Raw genomic sequence first — 19,765 nt, 5'->3', positions numbered from 1 at the left:
GGCAACCCCTGAGATATTGGAACACTGCTATCATGTCTCCCCTAGTCTTTACTTTTATTAAACTAGAAATACACAGTTCCTGCAAAATGTTTTAGCCTCCAGTCCTTTAATCATCTTTGTTGCTCTTCTCTGTACTCTTTCTAGAGTCTTGACATCCTTTTTGTATCGTGGCAACCCAAATTTTCCATCTTTTTATTTATAATAGTATGCAAGGGCATGGGCAAGGTGTATACTGCATACCAATAGAAATAAAGCTTGCCATTTGGTGTACTATAGAAGCAGAGTGACTATGGTACTTTTTTTAAAAAATGGTGCTTTCTTAATTAAAAAAACCCGCTCCTGGCAATATTATAGAAATATAATAAAAATATATTCTAGATGTTGGGTTCAGAGATTTAATTAGCTCATGTTTCTGCTAGTAAAATTGGATTTTAAAGAAAAAACAGTACAGTCTCAAACTATAATCCAGTTAATAAATTGGCTCACTGAATATAGTATATCTTTCAAGTAAAATATGTATAGATTTACCCTGCCGATTTATTGTTTCTTGAATTCTAGACAAGTTATAACTGTAATGTCCTCAAAATTCTGGTACGCTTCATTTCTTTCTCCCCAGTTTCCAAGATAAAAACAGATTTTTTAAAAAAAATTAGTCCACTCTTATTATTATTAAATAACTCAAGGCAACCAACAACCTAGCCAGATAATCAAAAAGCATGGACACAGAAGAAAAATGAATTTGGTGGGTATCCTATGAGTATTAAGGACTGCATTTGTCCAACACACTAAGTCTTAAAGCAATTCATTGGCTTGATTTGGTCTATTCTCCTGACCATCCTGGTTTATACTTTAATTGTATGTATTGAGCCAATAAATTATAGTTAATATGGATGAGACAATGAGCAAACCATTTAAGAGAAACACCCCCAGAGATATATGTTTTTGCCCTCTCTCAGCTCACAAAACAAAAATGGCAAATTCAAGCTACTTTACAATAGAAACATAGAAACATAGAAGACTGACGGCAGAAAAAGACCCCATGGTCCATCTAGTCTGCCCTTTTACTATTTCCTGTATTTTATCTTACAATGGATATATGTTTATCCCAGGCATGTTTAAATTCGGTTACTGTGGATTTACCAACCACGTCTGCTGGAAGTTTGTTCCAAGGATCTACTACTCTTTCAGTAAAATAATACTTTCTCATGTTGCCTTTGATATTTCCCCCAACTAACTTCAGATTGTGTCCCCTTGTTCTTGTGTTCACTTTCCTGTTAAAAACACTTCCCTCCTGAACCCTATTTAACCCTTTAACATATTTAAATGTTTCGATCATGTCCCCCCTTTTCCTTCTGTCTTCCAGACTATACAGATTGAGTTCATTAAGTCTTTCCTGATACGTTTTATACTTCAGACCTTCCACCATTCTTGTAGCCCGTCTTTGGACCCGTTCAATTTTGTCAATATCTTTTTGTAGGTGAGGTCTCCAGAACTGAACACAGTACTCCAAATGTGGTCTCACCAGCGCTCTATATAAGGGGATCACAATCTCCCTCTTCCTGCTTGTTATACCTCTAGCTATGCAGCCAAGCATCCTACTTGCCTTTCCTACCGCCCGACCACACTGCTCACCCATTTTGAGACTGTCAGAAATCACTACCCCTAAATCCTTCTCTTCTGAAGTTTTTGCTAACACAGAACTGCCAATGCAATACTCAGATTTAGGATTCCTTTTCCCCAAGTGCATTATTTTACATTTGGAAACATTAAACTGCAGTTTCCATTGCTTTGACCATTTATCTAGTAACGCTAAATCATTTACCATATTACAGACCCCTCCAGGAATATCAACCCTATTGCACACTTTAGAGTCATCGGCAAATAGGCAAACCTTCCCTACCAAACCTTCCCCTATGTCACTCACAAACATATTAAAAAGAATAGGACCCAGAACAGACCCTTGTGGCACACCGCTTGTAACCTGTCTCTGCTCAGAATACTCGCCATTAACAATAACTCTCTGATGTCTATGCTTCAGCCAGCTTGAAATCCACTGAACTATCCAGGGATTAAGTCCAATCTTCACTAATTTATCTATCAGCTCTTTATGTGGAACCGTATCAAAGGCTTTGCTGAAGTCCAGATAGGCAATATCCACGGCACCACCTTGATCCAACACCTTTGTGACATAGTCAAAGAACTCAATGAGATTAGTCTGACACGATTTGCCTTCAGTAAAGCCATGCTGATTTGGGTCCAATAAGTTATTGTTTTTTAGATGCTGATTTATCCTCTTTTTGAGTAGAGTCTCCATCATTTTAACTACAACTGATGTCAAGCTAACTGGCCTGTAGTTTCCAGCTTCTTCTCTACTGCCCTTCTTGTGGATAGGCACAACACTGGCCATTCTCCAATCCTCAGGAACATCTCCTGTTAACAGGGATTGGTTAAACAAATCAGTCAGGGGGGTAGCAATGACAGATCTGAGTTCTTTAAGAACTCTGGGATGGATGCCATCTGGACCCATTGCCTTATTTATCTTTAATCTTTCAAGTTCTTCTAAGACATCGGCTTCTAAGATCACTGGAGCTAGAAATAGAATTTTTATTTGCCAAGTGTGATTGGACACACAAGGAATTTGTCTTGGTGCATATGCGCTCAGTGTACATAAAAGAAAAGATATGTTCATCAAGAATCATAAGGTACAACACTTAATGACAGTCTGGCTACAAATTAGCAATCAAATCATATTAGGAACCAGTCAATATAAATTGTAAAGATACAAGCAACAAAGTTACAGTCATACAATCATTAGTGGAAGGACATGGGTAATGGGAATGATGAGAAGATTAATAGTAGTGAAGACTTAGTACATAGTTTGACAGTATTGAGGGAATTATTTGTTTAGCAGAGTGATGGCCTTCAGGAAAAAAACTGTTCTTGCGTCAAGTTGCCTAGAATATTAATTATATATAATTATTATGAAATTAAACATTTTGTTTTAAAAGTGAGAAAAAAATCAGCTTCAAACGCCTTATGCCATAAGATTGTAAGTGCTGTGTGTGCCTATGTTTAATATGCCCAAGTATAATATTCACACTCTAGGCCTGAATTGTGATTGCTTAGTGATGCTAACATTAGGCTTTTATTTTTAATCACATTAAAATACTGTACCTCAATCTTTGAGAAAATTATAATACAGACAGTTCTCAACTTACAACCACTTGTTTAGCGACTGTTTGAGGTTGAAATTCAATTTCTGAAAAATGACCCTTGCAATTGTCCTGTTGAAATATCCCCATAATTATGTGATCAGTATTTGGTCACTCAGCAATTGGCATGTATTTGTCCTGGGATCATGTGATTACCATTGGTGATCTTTTCGGTAGGCTTCCAACAAAGTGAATGGCAGAAACTGGATTTGCTTAACAATTGTATGATTCAGTTTAGCAATTGCAGTGATTCACTTAACAATCACGGCAAAAAATCGTTGTAACATCAGTAATGACTCGCTTAACAACTGTCTTGCTTAGCAGTAGAAATTCTGGTCTTTATAATGGTCACAAGCCAAGGATTATCTGTAATATGAAATTTGGCGCTCCAGGATTCTATTACTGGCATAATGCTGTCAAATGGTACTGTTCTTATTTTCTGTTATTGATTTATTTACTGGGCATGCTAAGGACAGGGATTGGTGTATTGTCTCAACTTTGTTTCCTTTCTGTTTCCAAAATTGCAAAAATCAGCAGAAAACCTTCCATGAATCTCTCTTCTAAATGTAGGCTGGGAGAAGAGATACATTTTGGAAGATGGCTAGACTAGTTAAAATAGCCATCTGTCAAAACTTGTAGAGTTTGTTAGCCAGAAATCTTTGGTGTGGATGCTTTCAAGAGAGCCTGATTATTGGCTGGTATCACCACAAAAAAGATGAATTAATATTTCTCAAAGGAAGCAAAAATTACTTGGGGTTGCAACATAGTTCTCTATGTCTATTATATAGAAAGGAGAGTTGATTATTTGAGGAGAAAGATTAAAGTAAGTCAAATATATTGGGAATGGAGTTCAGAAGGGTATGATAAATTAAAGAATGTCAAGAATGAATACATTATTATTATTATTATTATTATGCAGACTGCATATAAAAGTGAGTAAATATTGGGGGAAAAACCCCTGGAGATAATTAATCATATAGAGAGGATTACTGAAACTAAAATCAACTACTAAATATGGAGCTGGAGAATAAATGATTCAAGAAAAATTAAGATTATACCTACAGTAAATTGATGAATTATTTAAAATGAGAGATGTGAGAAGTATAAAGAATAAAAGAGAATATAAGATGTAGAATATGGATAAGCAAGATGGCTTGCATGTGCCCAAAAGTATAGAAAGGTATCTGTAAACAAGAATTAGATTTGTTTCCTTTTTTTCTATCCTTGTGAAATAATTTTTGGATTATTATCTTTTTACTCTTTTTTCACTTTGTGTAACTTATATCAAAAGGGAACAGCATGATAACTATGCCTGGATGAGTGAATATATATGAATGTATGCTTCTTTTCCTTGATACATACACAAAGAAACAATTTAGAAAATTAAACTGAGCAACAGTGAAATAGATGGAAAATGCAATCTTTCAACCATGTTTCTTCCTACAGTAGCTACTGTTGCTCCATGATCCAGCATAGGTAAACAAGACAGCTATCTCATTAGAAGGGTTAATTAAAATCATTCTGGCAATAACATGATTCACTACAGGAAGGGTCAGGAAATTAATTTAATGAGAAGCCTCAGAATATAACTCAGTTGAATTCAAATCCCCATCCCTGCCCCTGTCATCCCCCAATAATATGAAGCTTAGGTTTAAAAGCAGGCATACACCTGACCATACAGAATTGCCTATTAAATAGCATCCTTCTCCTTTTCAGTTTCAGGTAACTGTGGTCATCATATAAACTATTCAAAATCTGCATCATTTTAAAAGCTTTGCAGAATATAATATTTAGATTTTGTAATATAGTTCATAATAATATTATTATTATTATTGTTATTATTATTATTGTTAATAATAATAATAATAATAATAATAATAACGAAAAGATTAATCACTGTTGCTAGGACACTGAGATTCCCCTGGACATAGGCTCTACCTGGTGATCCAGGAAAACCTACAAGTCCTGGAAAACCTTTCAAATTGCAGAACCCTCTTCCAAAGTTATCAACAGGATCACGATAATGATTGTTTTCAAACAGCTACTCCATCTTCTTGGCATTTAGTTTTCTTTTATTGCTACCCATTCACAACCCCATACACAGCGTATATAGTGAATGTCTTACCTGAATACTATGGTTCTGGATACTGATTTATATGCTTCTGTCTTAGTCCTGATTTAATACTGAACAGCCTATAGAACAAGAGAGAATAAATCAAGAAAAAAATTAATGGCCTGCTCATAAATCTGCTCAACTTTAGAACGAACCCTTTTAAAATGAATGCAAGGAAGACTCTAGAGGTTTTAACTATTACATTTTTAATACTTCATATTGCTTTTTTTAACCTTCAGACACTTTTGAACCCCATATTTTGAAGTATGAAGTAGTAAATTCTTTAGATATTCAGTGTGGGTGACGTTATCTACTTTATGTGAGGAAAAAGGAGATATAGTATTTGCCCAATTCCATTTTAACACTATTCTCTGATGTGACCAGAATTCCAATCTATTATTATTGGAGAAGTATATTCCCATACAGATGTTAAATAGAAATGGCAGGAGAACTATGTCATGAGGCATCCATTAAAGTCACCTAGGGCTAGTTTTCTCCCCTTATTAATACTTAAAAAAGGAAGATTGCAGTATGGACAAAAGGTTGTGCTGTCCAAATGCTACTCGATCCAAGGATAATCAATTGCAAGGCATGTAGAACATCCCACTCCTATAAGGAGCCCTTAGTCGCTACTTAGACCTATCCCATGTCACCTTCCAAGAGGGGTGGGAGGATATGGATCCTGAGCACAGGTGACAGAACTCATAGCATCAAGGACCCTCTGAACTTCCTGAGGTCTAACCTCTTCCCAGATTACTGAATAACATTGTGTCTATGCCATTTCCATTGTACTTGCCCAGCCAAAGTCCAACTCAGAGCAGCTTTATCTGACAATACCTAGAATAATCCTTACAGCTGTCCTGGAGGATCTCCTACAACAAGAAGAACTGGATTGCTCATAACAGGGCTGCTAACCCTCCAAAGATATAAGAGCAAAAGACGAAGCTTGTTTCTACTCTTTTAACTACATGATAAGTCCTACAAAAGCTTTACCCAGTTGGATTTATTCTTTGTCCTCCTCCAGTGCTGCTCCAGGAACCTTTTCATTTAAATCAATTATGAATTTGTCTATGCATCCAGATCCAGGTCATAGTTGTCTTCAAAATGCTTTTTTTTTTTTTTTGGAAGAGGCAAGAAGAAAGTCCAGGTGCCTCTTGAGAAAAAAGGACCTTTGGATCAATCATGAATTATTCAAATGATCTCATTCTATGATTGTACTTCTTTTCCCTAACCACTTCTTAAAATCTCTTCTTAACTGAACAGTGCAACTGGGTTCTACTAAGCATCAACTGCTTATTTATGGAAGACTGGTTTAGAAATAAGTGTGCTTTGATGAAGCTTTCAAATGACACAAACAGATTATGTAAACAGCCAAATTTACAAAGATGCTCAAGCTCGAAGCATTTCCAAAATATAGTAGTTAGAAAAGCCTCTTAATTTATTTATAAAGTTGGAGCCATATTTTTAACTCAAAACTGCTCTTGCCACGTTGAAATATTTTGTACACACTTGTTGTAATTATGAGAAATGGCTATTATAATTCTATAGTTCTATAGCCAGAGACTGTAACTAGGCAAATACAGGATCCTTCAGATTATCACCAAAATGCCAGAAAGGGCTTCTAACATTGGAAAGCAAAATCTGCAATGTAATTTTCCTCACTATCCTTAGGAAGAGAAATGTTTGGAAAAGAGAGGGAGAGATAGAGATAGAAAAAATACATAAATGTTCCCTTGTCTGCTGTTCTGAACTCTTGATGCCATCAGAAAGGTACTGGAACTTGGACAGTTTCTGGGTCACAGTCCTTTGTTATGGGAGACAAGACTGTGTTGCCAGCCTCCTAATAACATTGTTTATTCAGAATCAGAAAACAACCATTCTTACTCATGGCCAAAGAATAGGGGTTTGTTTTTTTTTTAATGCACAGTCCTTATCTGACTTTGGGCAGTTGCATCTTTTCTGGTTAGTTATTTGCCTCCTGGAAACAAAGAAAATGTTTTCAGCACACTATCTCATCTGATTTTAAAATCCATCCAATCAAGCATAATTATTATTAATTAGTATAAGCATTTGGCATTTGTTTAATGTCTATATTCTTCTTCAGTATTATCAAAAGTATAAATGCAGGGAGTTTTCTGAATGAATCTCTGGCCCACCATTCTCAGTACATAAAATTTGATAATGGACAGGGAGGGTTAAAAAAAGCAAGAGACAACATTGTATTTCTTATTTTGCATACAAATTTGAATCTCTAGCAAGCTTTACATGCCTCTTTCAAAAGCATGAATCAAAAATCTGGAATTTTCATAATTAATCTTAGATCCAGCCATTTAAATCTTGACCTGTATCTTCTTGGCTAAAAGAAGATGTGTAGCAATGTTGTTCCTGGGCTTATCGTGATAACCAATATTTGGGAGAAATGCTGTGATGTGGGAAAATGCAAAGAAAGTAACAAAAACTATCTGGTTGAATAGAAGTGATATCAGCTGAAAACAATAGATAAATGAGTCACGGAACAATTTTCTCAGTGTGGTACCCAAAACTCAGTCATACACAATCCAGAAGGAAGTATTTAAACATTTGTTTAGAGGGGGGGATTAAAAGGGGAAAGGGGGAAAATCTTTAAAGAAATACAATTTCACATTTTTAAGGAATAATAACCGAAGAGTAAATATCTCAACAGCTCATGAATCATCACAGATGAGGAAACCCTATTGAGTTGTGAACTGCAGAGACACAGAAATGTTTTGAAACGGGAAATGAAATTTCCTACAGAGCAATCTTAACAAGACCACATGCAGTTCTCATCTTTTCTGAGCCCCAAATTTCTGCTGGTAAGCAAGATAGTTAAGTGAGTTTTGCTCCATTTATGACCTTTTATAACAGTTGTTAAGTGAATCACTGTAGTTGTTAAGTTAGTGATACAAGTGTTAAGTGAATCTGGTCTTCCCATTGACTTTGCTTGTCAGAAAGTTGCAAGAGGTGATCACATGATCCCAGGACACTGCAACTGTCAAAAATACATGCCAGTTCCTAAGCATTTTGATCATGTGGCCATGGGAATGCTTCAACAGACATTAAGTGTGAAAAATAATCCTAAATCACGTTTTTAGTGCTTTTGTAACTTTAAACAGTCACTAAACAAATGATTGTAAGTCAAGGACTAACTGTAATACAATAACATTGTATTAAAGTCCAAAATAAAATATCAAGAGTAACATAATCATTGACTGAATTTATGGTGTATACCAGTGTTTCCCAACCTTGGCAACTTGAAGATATTTGGACTTCAACTCCCAGAATTCCACAGCCAGCGAATGCTGGCTGGGGAATTCTGGGAGTTGAAGTCCAGATTTCTTCAAGTGGCCACGGTTGGGAAACACTGGTGTACACCATACTAAGCCATGGTTTTAAACCAGACTTTGTTGACTGCACCTTAATAACTCAGTTCATACTCCACACTAAGCCAATAACAAGCAAATCACATTATGGCTCATTCCAATCCAGACAGATTCCAAACAAATGTTAGAAAAGCATTTCTTAACAGCAATTGACATTATATCCAATTATCGGTTAGCTGGTGGGCTCTCTACTAGATGAGTTTAAAGAGAGGTTGGGCAGCCATTTATCATGGGTACTTTAATTTGGATTCCTGCGTGTGACAGTGAGGCAGGCGGCAAAATCAATGGCAAAGGAAAACTAGTTAGTGTCAAATAAGGGGCCATTTCTGTTCAACAAAGATTTTAACAGTCTTCTTCATCAGAAAGGATTCAAAGGTGGAAATTAGGAGTACAGTGTTCCCTCGATTTCCGCCGGGGGTGCGTTCTGAGACCACCGGCAAAAGTCGAATTTCCGCGAAGTAGAGATGCGGAAGTAAATATACCATTTTTGGCTATGGACAGTATCACAAGCCTTCCCTTAACACTTTAAACCCTTAAGTTACCATTTCCCATTCCCTTAACAACCATTTACTCACCATTATTACTGGTACTCACCTTTGAATAAGGCACTTAGTGATCCTGATATTTATAAACATAATTATTTATTAACAATTTTTAAAATTATTATTTATTTGCAAAAATTATTAGTTTGGCGATGACGTATGACGTCATCGGATGGGAAAAACCATGGTACTGTATAGGAAAAAAACTGCAAAGTATTTTTTAATTAATATTTTTTGAAAAACCGTGGTATAGGCTATTGGCGAAGTTCGAACCCGCAAAAATCGAGGGAACACTGTAGCTGCTTTAAGGATGGTATCTCTGAGAAGATTCTCTTTTTTCTAGCCCCAGGCCTTCTAAAAAGGTATGTGGGTTACGATAGATGACTTAAATATTCAAGCAAGTATATATAGAAGGAAAATTAGAGAAAACCTAAAAGATATCTAAAACCCATGGTCATATTGATTTTGGGTTTGTTTTTTTAATTAAAAAATTGGAAGATACAGCAGCTCTATTTAATGTTAGAACATATGGGAAAGCAAATTACTCTTTTCACTCTCTGTGAGCTACTATTTCTTTCTAGTTTGGGGGAAGCATCGGGCTTCACTGTTACCCCACATGTAGATAAAGATTCTAACCTTTCCCTATTCTGTGGGTCTTTTTCTTTTTTAAATAGCATAAATATAGCATATAATTTGTCCTTAAGTCACATGCAATGTATTGAAAGAAGTTTTAAAAATTGAAACTCCGAGTCTACGGAAAGGGGCGGCAATCAAATCAAATCAAATCAAATCAAATCAAATCAAATCAAATCAAATCAAATCAAATCAAATCAAAAAATAGTAAAAATAATACACAGTAATTATATATTTAAAGTATAGAATAGCAATCTGGGAGAAAAAACAATTGCCATATAACTTCAGTGGGTTTTTACATGGCTTGATTTTTGCTTCCTTCAAAGCTACAATATTGCACAGGGGTATCAAACTCATGGCCTGTGGGCTGGATTTATCATACGCTGGTCACATCCACTCCCATTTAGAGGGGGAAGGTCGCAATATATCTTGTGATGGCAACCTGCCTTAGCATATACAGTATTGGATTGAACTATCCTGTAAGAACAAAATGAATTTTGTTTGTTTGTTTGTTTATTGGATTTATACGCCGCCCCTCTCCGAGGACCCAAGGCTATAACAAAGAAAAACAATACAAAATATCCTAAATCCAATTAAATTTAAAACTAGTTAATTTAAAACCCAAGTCCTTAAAAATCAATCATCCCCATTCAAACAAATAAACATACATTCCATTCATCGGACAGGGGGATAGAATCTAATGGCCCCAAGCCTGACAGCACAAATGAGTCTTCAAGCTCTTGCAGAAGGCGAGGAGGGTGGGGGCGGTGGGAATCTCTGGGGAGAGCTGATTCCAGAGGGCCGGAGCCACCACAGAGAAAGCTCTTCCCCTAGCCCCTGCCAAGCGACATTGTCTAGTTGATGGGATGTGGCGAAGGACGACTCTGTGGAACCTGACCGGTCGCTGGGGCTCAAGTGGCAGGAGGCGGTCCTGTAAGCGATCTGGTCCAATGCCATATAGGGCTTTATAGGTCATAACCAACACTTCATTGCTTATTTGACCCCTATGACAATCATTAAGTGTTGTACCTCATGATTCTTGACAAATGTATATTTTCTTTTATGTACACTTGTCCAATAAAGAATTCTATTTTATTCATTTGAATTGCATCCGGAAACTAATCAGCAACCAATGCAGCCCACAGAGTGCTGGAGAGACATAGGCATAACTAGGAAGCCCCATGACCACTCGTGTGGTTACATTTTGCACAATCTGTAGTTTCAAACATTCTTCAAAGGTAGCCCCATGTAGAGAGCATTGCAGTAGTCGAACGTCGAGGTGATAAGGGCATGAGTGACTGTGAGTAGAGACCCCCTGTCCAGATAGGGCTGCAACTGGTGCACCAAGAGAACCTGGGCAATGTATTTGCTACAAGATCTGGTGCCATTAGCTTTCTATCACATGTCTATAGAGATTCTCAATCATCCCGGTCATGATTCTACCAAAGGTGCTTTTTCAAGAGGCAACTGGACTTTCTGGTTTTTCTTTGAAGACATTTTCTTCAGCTTTGAAGCTTCTATCACATGTGGTGATGCAAGGATGTTAATGAGTGTCCCAATTCCCTCAATATATGTAGCATATGAATGTGATTATTGCCAAAGGCCCCGACTGGTTTGTCAATGAAGAGATATTGTAGATGTGCCTGTTGGATTTCTCCTCTCTAAACATTTGAGGTAAGTATAGAATTGAAAGGCAATTGCAGGATCTTCTCTACACACAGTCCCTGCCTGTTACTAACAGCAAGTACTCTAAGATGCCAAGGTTTTCTGTAAATGTGCCCAGAAATGAGAGCTTCCAAGTGACACACTTGAGGAAGATGGGGAGGAGGTGAGATTTGACCTTTATTTCCGTGCCAATATGGAAACAGTTTTCTTTTGTATGACAAACCTACTTAAATATTAACTTTCCAAAATATTGTAGTTCTCATCTTAATTAGTATATCTGAAACAATTATGAAAAAGAGACATTGATCATTGAAGATATATTATTGTCAATTATAAAATCATGCAATTTTATTTTATTTTCAGAATAGAAATAGAAAATAGAAAGGCATAGTCAAAAGTTTTTATTCCAATGCTACTAATTGGACTCTTGTGGGAACAGCATATACATCACCTTGCATTGCAGATCATGCTAAACTATGCTTAATTTCAAAATGAAGGTGAATATATGTGTCCCAGGATAATATGGAACCCAATCTGGATCAGTCACTGGGATCAGAAGTTTAGTCTTCTGAGCTTTCAGTCTCATGCTGGAGCCTATCTTCAACACTTTATGTTTATTTTAAACATGGTGTAAAATAAATTTAAATGGTTTGTTGAATGAGCCAAAATGGTATGATTTGTTTTTAACACTAAGCCATAAGCAATGATTTGTAGAACATAAAGAAGGATTCAGTCATCACACTAAATCAAAGCCATTATGGCTTAGTAGAAAATGTGTGCAAACTACCTTCTTCTCTTTTGCACAAATGATCATTTCCTCCCCTTCTTTATCACTGAATCCAATGATCTTTTTTGATTTTGGGTGGTGATGGTGGTGATCTTACAGAAGTAGCATTTTGCTTCTTATCCAATACAGTATGCATTTTAATATATTTTTTAAACTGATAATGTTCCATTCCAAATCTGTGCTTTGCCTTTAATATTTCACCCTATCTATGGGTGCATACTTAATACCAGATTGTGGATTAGTGAGAGATACATCTTGTTGCCTATTTCCTTAATACAGTGAACCCTCGATCATCGCGAGGGTTCCGTTCCAGGACCCCACGCGATGATCGATTTTTAGCGAAGTAGCGGTGCGGAAGTAAAAACACCATCTGCGCTTGCGCAGATGGTGTTTTTGCTTCCACTGCCGCCCGCCCTTCGCCCACCCCGTTGCTCGCGCCTGGGGTGCGCGCGCGTTTGGGGACTCCCTAGATCCGCTCCCCAGCTGGGGAGCGGATCTAGGGAGTCCCCAAACGCGCGCGCTTTCCCCAGCAACGCGCGCGCGGTGGGGACTCCCTAGATCCGCTCCCCAGCTGGGGAGCGGATTTAGGGAGTCCCCACCGCGCGCGCGTTGCTGGGGAAAGCGCGCGCGTTGCTGGGGAAAGCGCGCGCGTTTGGGGACTCCCTAGATCCGCTCCCCAGCTGGGGAGCGGATTTAGGGAGTCCCCACCGCGCGCGCGTTGCTGGGGAAAGCGCGCGCGTTGCTGGGGAAAGCGCGCGCGTTTGGGGACTCCCTAGATCCGCTCCCCAGCTGGGGAGCGGATTTAGGGAGTCCCCACCGCGCGCGCGTTGCTGGGGAAAGCGCGCGCGTTTGGGGACTCCCTAGATCCGCTCCCCAGCTGGGGAGCGGATTTAGGGAGTCCCCACCGCGCGCGCGTTGCTGGGGAAAGCGCGCGCGTTTGGGGACTCCCTAGATCCGCTCCCCAGCTGGGGAGCGGATTTAGGGAGTCCCCACCGCGCGCGCGTTGCTGGGGAAAGCGCGCGCGTTTGGGGACTCCCTATATCCGCTCCCCAGCTGGGGAGCGGATCTAGGGAGTCCCCAAACGCGCGCGCTTTCCCCAGCTGGGGAGCGGAGCTGGGATGTCCCCAAGCGCGTGCCGCCCGCCCGCCCACGCCGTTGCTCGCGCCGCCGCTGGGGTCTTACGGGAGCAAGAGGGGGAAGACCCAGGGAAGCCTCTGCCCGGCGGGGAAACTCCACCATCTATGCATGTGTGGAAGGGCACGCATGCGCAGATGGTGGAGTTTACTTCCTGGTTGAAAACTCGCGAAATAGCCCTTTCGCGATACTTGAACACGCGAAACTCGAGGGTTCACTGTATTTACATTCTTTTCAGCTATGCTTTCTGAAGGCCATTGGTAGGAAGCATTCAGCATGAACTACCAGCCCACTTAGTGTTCTGTTTCTAGTACAGCAAAAACAGGAAACAATGATATGCTACAAAATTCCTTTGTTTGTTGTTGCACTTGAAATATTTCAGACTTTCTTTTATCATATCACCCCAAACATTCCAAAGGAAACGTTTAAGTGTGGGTGTTTTGTCTTTCTATGTATCCAATTCTCACATATTCATATCACCTGGGAGTCTATTTGACTCCAACTTTCTGTAAAATTCCCCTTTTGTGGGCAGTTAACAGCTAGAAGGTATTTTTACCAAGAAATCCCAATCAAAAATACATATTACGTATGGCGACCACAGCAGTGTTTTCTTCAAAATAAAAGTGATATGCCTTTTAAAAATATTTTACAATATTTATTAAAATGTCCAATGAATCTACCGTGTATTAAGAACAACAATGCTTCCCCTTTGGAAGTTGGTAAAATGCATTAAGTGATCACATCCAGCTGTCATGCCACAGTGACCCATCACCCTGATGTATAAAGGAGTGGGAGATAAATTCTTTCGAAGTTCATAAACAGTATTGGAAACCCAAGTGGGATGTTATTTTTTTCTTTTTGCGTAATATTTTCATACTTCGATAAAGACTGAACATGTTTCACTTGGCTAAAATCAATTACGAAAGAGGAGTGTGTGAATTCTAAAGTTTTGTAATAAGTGTTTTAAGTTTGAGCCAAATAGCTGCAAGACTCCCTCATTCTCAAATATGCATAAAATTCTAATAATATTTGCAAACAAGAGAATGGAAGGCAAGATTGAAAAGCCAAGGAACAATCAGCGTATTCATAAAAACCTCTTGTTGCTTTGCCTATTTTCAGATGCCTGAGTTATTTTAAACATTCAAACTTCTTTCTTAGCTTGATTACCTTTCTGATTTTTGTTAACATGCATTTGAAGACAATTGACCCTTGTGTGATTTATTTTCTACACACAATAATAATGTTTTACCACTCCAAATTTACACTTGTGCTCCAATGGTGAGTTCCAACTGCTGTGGTAGGCGGTTCTGCACCCATAGCGGCCACCAGATTGTGCAATTTGCGTGCAGCTGCTCTGGTGCTGGTCCATCGGATGGCACTATCTTTTTTCTTCAATTTTTGGGCTTTCTTGCTTTCCATACATGCACAGAAGCAAAATCTTACAAGGGGAAGCTCGTGTATGAGTGATTTTAGTGATTTTTTGCTTCTGGGCATACATGGAAGCAAAAATTCCTGCAATCGCACATGTGCAAGCATCATCTCATGAGATTTTGGCATGTTTTTGCTTCCTGCATGGATGCAAAATTGCACAAGGGACACATGTGGGTACGCATGTAGGTGCACCCGAGTGAAGAGTGTGTGCGTGCAGCACACCGGTTTGCAGGTAAATGCAATCCATCGCTGGTGTGCTCTGAACATATATTTTGTAAAATAAGGCTGGAGCCAAGAGTTAGAACTGAGATTTGAGGAACTGACCTGCATAGGAAACCAGGGCTAACTAAGAAATCTTGCCATTAAGGCTAATTTGCTAAAGATCACCTTTTAAAAGAATAAGAAAGAAGTGAAGAAGAAAAGCCACATAACATTGAAAAAGTCTTGTAATTTGCTCTAGACCAGTGATAACGAACCTTTTTCCCTCGGGTGCCGAAAGCGCATGAGTGTGTGCTGTTGTTCATACGTGAGTGCTGACACTCATAATTCAATGCCTGGAATGATGAAAATTGCCTCCCCAGTCCTGCTGGAGGCCCGAAACAGCCCAATTCCCAACCTCTGGTGGGCCCAGTAGGCCCATTTTCCGCCCTCCCCAGGCTCGAGGCTTCTCTGGAGCCTGAGGGGGGGGAAATACCATACCCCATCCCACCACAGTCTCTCCGGAAGCCAAAAATGCCCTCCCAAAGCCTCCAGGCAAGCCAAAAATCAGCTGGCTGGCACGCATATGTAAATTGGAGCTGAGCTAGGGTAACGGCTCGCATGCCAACAGATATGGCTCCACATGCCAGCTGTGGCACCCGTGCCATAGGTTTGCCATCATTGCTCTAGACTGTTTCCAACTTTATTGATTTCATTAATTTCTCTGCTGATTTTTAAAGACTCGTCATCATAAAAGGATAGTTTTCTCCTTATAAATAATCAGTGAATTGGAACTGGGACTATTGCAAAGTAAAGTGTGTATAACTTTTTTTTTTTAGATGGGGCAGATTTCTTTCCTGTAGTCCTTGTATCTCTGTGTGTGTTCAAAATTGATTTTCTATTTTATTTTTCAAGCAATTCATGTTTCACTTAGTCATTCCATTAATGTTAACTTTTTGTCCTGGCTCTCATTGTTTAGGGAGTGCAGTCACTAGATAATACCCCTCTCCCCAACATATATATATATATTTAAAAAATTAAAGAAGACTTTTGAATCAGATTTTAACCACCAGTTATTCTGTAGATATATGCCTGTAGTTTTCTTGGCAACGATGCAAAAAATGTTTGCCACTATCTTTTTGCAAGATTTTTTTCCCTATTTTCTAGTTTAGCCCACAATAGGGATATACTGTACTATCTGGGCGGCAACAATCTAGACTATCACCAGGTGACAGCATAGAATTAGAAGATGTATTTAATTGAAGTTCTGGAGAACTCTTCCATTATCATTTCATGACGATGGTCTGGATGTCTTTGTATTATTATTATTATTATTATTATTATTATTATTATTATTATTATTATTATTTATTAGATTTGTATGCCGCCTCTCCCCTTTGTAGCCTAGATATGACATTCCTAACCAATAGCGTTGCATTTTCTGAAGATCAGAGAAAGCTCAATCTTAGCTTCCAAATTTAGCTATACATTTTTGATGAGATAAATCTCCCAGGATTAGAGTTTTTGTTTTGACAATTGTAGCAGGCAGAATAACAAAGCTGAGCAGTTTACAAGGGTTTTCTTTAGTTTACACTTTTGTCCAACCTTTCTTCCTTATTAGGAAAGAGATTGTCTTAAATTCAGGCTTAGATTTCTTTTAGTCAAATGCAATAATAATAGGTGGTTTAAAAATATGAAATACAGTCTAAACATCTGACTGACTATGCAACCAATCATAACTTACCAGAAGAAAGCAAGGATAGTACCAGCAGTAATAGTTGCCTGCATGCAGTTCCAAAACATTTGGAGCCTAACATCATTGACATTGACAAAATTGCCATCAGTCAATTGCAAAAGGCAGCTTTACTAGGAATAGTTTACATCTTGTGAAGATCCCTTTAACGCCATCAAACAACACTATCCCAGATCCTTGAGAAGGACTTGACAGATGGCAAACACGCCAAATCCAATCTAAACATCTGCCTGACTTTGCAATCAACCATAACACTAAAAAAAATTAAAAAAAATCCAAGCAACAGCAACAGATAACTAGTGTTGGTACTAGAGAGCTAGGATGACATATATTTGCTTTGTCAATAATAAATGCTGCATTTTTTAAAACCCACTAGTCAATTGATGCCTAAAGAATTGTGCTGGAGCAATAATTTAAAAGTGAATGTCAGTATAATTGCAAGAAATGATGGTGCTTTTGCAACAAGGGAGATTCAAGTCGAAGCACACATGATTTGCTTTTTGGATTTTTTCCCTACACCCTTCAGCAGCACTGGCGACAGGGGGGTCTCTTCAGCATAAAGAAATAACATGTCCCATCTTTGTGTATTTCTACTCTCCACTCATGTTGTGTCTCTGTGTGTTTTGAGCAGGTGTGCACTGGGAAGGATAGAACAGCATAGTCTTCACTTGGGATCATGTGACCAGGAGAAGTGGAGGGGACTTAGAATGGAGAAGGTGTCAACATTCCAAAAAACCTTTGTCTAGTAGTTCCTCTCCTACAGAGAAGCCTTAGGAGGATTTTAGAATTCTGTTTTCCACAGTTCCTGGCCCAGTTTGGTCCATTGTTGTTTTTATTCTACAGTATTCACATTTTGGAAACAAATCCTCCAGAACAGTCAGATACGTATCAGAACAGACATATGTGTGCACTTCCTTCCCCAGGGACTAATCAAAGAGTATATGCAATTTTGTTCCCACACACTACATCTGTGTGTGTGGGTGCATTTCTGCTCTCCTCCTGTGGTGCTTCTATACAGCACCACAGTGTGCAGTTCTCCTTCAGGTCTTAAGATGTGTGCAGCTTCCATGTGTCTGAATTTCAACTGTCCCCTGATATTAAAAATGCATTTTTAAAAAGCAATATAGAAACTGATAAAGTTAATAGTGTTAAAAATCAGTACAAAGCCGGTGGCAAAGGTAAGTGGAACCCACTCCTGGGTACACATCTTTCCTATTTTTTCTGAAAATGTGAATGCTTTATTATTTTATATTTATTATAGTTAATCTTATTCCTTTGTAGTTTTAAAAGAACCTACAAAGATCAAGCTCAGCAGAGAGAATCCCTAGACTTCATTGTCCAATTAACTATAGCTTGAGCAACAATTTTAACCCAAGAGTCCCTGATTTAACTCCCACATATTCTAGGTTATGCTGGATTCCTTCAGGCCACTTAGTTCTGTTGTGTTTAATCATGGTTTGCTGAATAACTCAGATGTGGCTTAGGTCAAACAACATGCAAAATCCATACAAAAATAAAGCGTATAACAGTTTAACACAATATATGAGCTCAGCATTTTATTCCCTCACATGTTCTTTTATTTTATTCTTTTATTCCACCTACAGACTCTTATAACATGGGAACTGAATGAACCACAGGCGAACTGAAAAGGTTTCTTGGATGAGAAGTGAAACATTTTCAAGAAAGTCCTTTTGAAAAGCACCTTTGGTTCAGCCATGACCTGGATGATTAAGAATCTCCATAGACATGTGAACTGAATATAATGAATCAATGAAAATATATTGTAAGGAGGAGGAATAAATATTATGTATGTTTGTCACTGTGGGTTATTCATAAAATGAAGGTGGAATGAAAAAAAATTAAAGCTATTCCATCCGCCGCACAAGAATAGTGGAAATAAATCTAGAATTCTGTAGAAAAAGCACCTTCTGGACAAGTAAATCTAGATTTGTTTTTATTTATTTATGTATTTATTGGATTTCTATGCCGCCTCTCTCCGAGAACTCGGGGCGGCTCACAACATATAAAATATACAATACACAATATCTTAATCCAATTAACTAATTAAAAATCTAAAAAAAATGCAGAACCATAAAAAACAATCATTCCATTCCATTCCATTTTTGGACAAACTATCAATGAAAAAAATAATCATTGCAAGGAACAAAGAAGGTAAGGATTTCAAGTATCCAATTTTTAAATGCACATGCGAACTGTATTCCTTTATGATCTGCCTTTACCTTAAACTGACTGGGTCATGCTGGTTTAAAGCCATTTACATCTCTTTAAATCATCCTCTAAAGATGTAACAAATGCACCAAAACATAATCTGCCAGACGAAGAAGGAGCATAAATGCTCCTTCTGGATATGTAAAGAATGACTTATAAACAAAGCACTGATATTAATCTTGCTTGTAACTGAATATATTTATTTATCCCAGAGCAGAAATGCTTCTTGCATTACTACCTATCACAATCATATGCTAGCCACCGATTGTGCTGTGGTATAGTATAGCATGTATAGACCTTGTCAGCTTCAAATAAAGTCAAGAAACTATCTGAAATCTTGAAAGCAACACTGTAAGCAACACTGTGCTAAATAAGGATCAGAGGGCTTTCCTTTTGTTCTTGTTTCAAATGAGGGAAGTGTTAGGTTACCTAAGGTGAGAATCTACCTACTATACAGTACAGTATATCACTTTTCTTTCTTCACATTAAGCTTCACTGAGAAACTGATCCTCAGATCTGGTCAACTGGCAAATGCAAACAGATAACATAAAACCGAATACATCATGTTACCATTATGCATTTCTGACCAGGTATATTAGGGGCTAATTAATCACCTGCTAAGAAACTAAGAACAAGAAAATAAGAAACAACCCAAACTAGAGTTCTA

General features: G+C 38.2%; 1 protein-coding gene across 3 annotated transcripts in view; it reads right to left on the bottom strand.

Moving 5' to 3' along the window:
* NFASC (neurofascin) overlaps positions 1 to 19,765 on the bottom strand; it is a 202,484-nt gene that overhangs the window by 134,000 nt on the left and 48,719 nt on the right. For all 3 annotated transcript variants that reach the window (XM_070745479.1, XM_070745494.1, XM_070745492.1), the window contains exon 2: positions 5,338 to 5,405. The gene's annotated coding sequence lies outside the window, so the exon portion shown is untranslated. The remainder of the gene's footprint in view (positions 1 to 5,337; positions 5,406 to 19,765) is intronic.

This window comes from Erythrolamprus reginae, chromosome 3 (genome assembly GCF_031021105.1).
Source record: "Erythrolamprus reginae isolate rEryReg1 chromosome 3, rEryReg1.hap1, whole genome shotgun sequence".
In the NCBI taxonomy this organism is placed as follows: Eukaryota; Metazoa; Chordata; class Lepidosauria; order Squamata; family Dipsadidae; genus Erythrolamprus; species Erythrolamprus reginae.
This window is presented reverse-complemented; position numbering and strand designations above follow the sequence as displayed.